The sequence below is a fragment of the Panthera leo genome, chromosome A1, assembly GCF_018350215.1.
Source record: "Panthera leo isolate Ple1 chromosome A1, P.leo_Ple1_pat1.1, whole genome shotgun sequence".
In the NCBI taxonomy this organism is placed as follows: Eukaryota; Metazoa; Chordata; class Mammalia; order Carnivora; family Felidae; genus Panthera; species Panthera leo.
The window spans coordinates 189,409,723-189,412,237 of record NC_056679.1 but is presented as its reverse complement, the minus strand read 5'-3'; positions in this window follow the sequence as shown (position 1 = coordinate 189,412,237).

Sequence of the window (2,515 nt, the reverse complement as noted above, 5' to 3'; positions counted from 1 at the left end):
CCCATTCACATAGAACTTTTTCTTCCAGGTGATAAATACCTATTTCAGAAGTTGTCCAGGCTTGCCTGCCAAGAGGGATAAGTAAGAGGGAGCTGGGGAGTTGTGAGCTGAATGGAACAGAAGAGCCTGAAAAAGACTCCTTTTCTCTGTATGAAGAGGCAAACGTCTTCAACTCCTCCAAAGTGCCTCTCCCTGAGCAGCCTCATGGCTCAGCCACATATCAGGTTGTAGCATGTTGGAAAGCCTTTGCAAAATAGTATCTATTCTCTTGTAGTTGACCTTTTCCAAGGCCCATGAGCCAGCCAGCTGACCTTTGCATGCCCCCTCACCTGCAGTGGCTGAGGGATCACTCTTCAGCAAACATTCCTTGCCTGTTGCTGCATCAAGTAAATGGAAGTTTCCAGTGTTTCGTCAGGACTAGGAGTTAGGTCTCCAGAAAGGAGATTCTACAGGGAGAATTACCAGTGATAAGTTCAGTGAGACTGGAACTATGGTTGGGTAGCTAGAGCTTCTGGGTCAGGAAGTGACAAAGAAGGCGCCTGTGCAGAAAGCCCTTGGATTAAGTCACATAATTGTGTCTGGGCATCAGGATCATCATGGCATGTCTCTTAACCCAACTTTCTAGTTAAGTTCAAGGAAGAAACCCATGGCACCTGCCCAACGCTCTCATCATAGAGTCTTTTGACTGGAAGGGACTTTAGAGATTATCTAGTCTAGCATGTATGTAATATTCATCTTCCCACTCCCCAGTCCTGTGCCCACAGCAACGGCAGACATCACTAACTGGTGGCAGTATTCTCTCTGGAAAGGCCTAGATACAGCCTCAGAATCCTTTAATACTTAGTGGTCTGTGCAATCATGGAGTTGGCCATAGATGCCAACCAAGACCTTTAATTTTTGGCTTAGTTCTCTCTACATGGTGCCTTCTTGGGTTTGTAGGAATAGGGGACTCGGGGAATCCTTGGGAAATATAGAGGTTTGAATATTTATTGGATGTCACTAGGGGTAACATGAGGTCTTGGAAAAGACACTAGATCAAAGATATGAAGTCAGCACCTAGCTCTAATGTTGTCACAAAGGAGTTGAGTGACTTAGGCAAGGCATAACCTCCCTGGATCATTTGCCCCACCTCTAAAATGAAGGGCTTGAGAGGAGTGCATGATTGCCATGGACCCTCTTTCAGTGGTGTGGCTATGTTGAGATATGGCATGTCCTTGCTTCTAGGGGGCAGTGTCTATATGCATGTGGACATTCACACTTCTATTCCCCACTCCCACGCCTGTAGCTTACATTAGCAATGTGGAACCTGTGTAGACTTGGTTTTAGAGTCCTTTTCAGCCTTTGTGGCAAGGGGTATCCAGGCAGCCACTACCAGTTGATCAAGGTTTGCAAGGAAAATAAAAACCATTTCCTCTGTTATGGGCTGAATTGTGTATTCCTCAAAATTTCGTGTTGAAGTTTGAACCTTTAGTACTGCAGAATGGGGCTGTATTTGGAGACAGGGCCTTTACAGAGGTAGTTAAATTAAGATGAAGTCAATAGGACGGGCCCTAATTCAATATGATTGGTGTTCTTATAAGAAGACAAAACTTGGACAGAACAATGTACAAGGAAGACGATGTGAAGACACAGGAGAAGATGGTCATCTGCAAGCCAAGGAGAGACACCTAGAACAGATCCCTCCCTCATGGCCTTCAGAAGAAAGTCACCCAGCTGACACCTTGATCTTGGACTTCTACCCTTCAGAACTATAAGAAAATTAAACTCTGCTGTTAAAGTCATCCACTGAAGGATATTTTGTTGTGGTAGCCCTAGCAGAATCATACACCATCCTTGCCTACACGGAATCTGGCAGGCGAGAAGCAAACAAAAATACAAAATAACCAGACCAGTTTACTTTTGTACCCATTTGCTTTGTAGAAGCCTGGCCTTGAAGACCTGCTGAGTTTTGGATTTTACTGTTAAGGAGCTAGGAAAGGAGAATGTGGAGAGCTATTCCCCTATTCTATGGGCTTGGGTAAGTCCTTGAATTTCTTGGGACCTCATACTCCTCATCTGTAGAGGGAGACATTTAGATTGAAGCAGATGTTTTCAAACTTCTTCACAAGCATCAAAATTCTTTATTCAAATAAAATTTAGGCAGACATCGAATAAGTAAAACCTAGATAAAAATAAAGCTGCTCTGATAGAGGTAGAAGTGTGTGTGTGTGGGGGGGGGGGGTGGTGGGTATCTTAAGCCTGTCTTCTCTTCTCTATTCCATAGACCCTTAGCACAGCCAGAAATACAAAGTCCTTATCCCGAGTCAGACGTCCTGCAAATCTGAGAGTCTAACATCTGAGTCCATTGGACTGTGGGACACTTGAGGGAGGAACTGTCTCTTAATTAACTTAGCATAGTGCCAGGTATACAGCAGGCACTGAATACATGTGAAAGGAGGGGAGGAAGGCAGGAGGAAGAAACAATTGGAAAAAAAGGAAAGAATAGCAAATGTTGCCACAGAATTCCAGAGGTGGC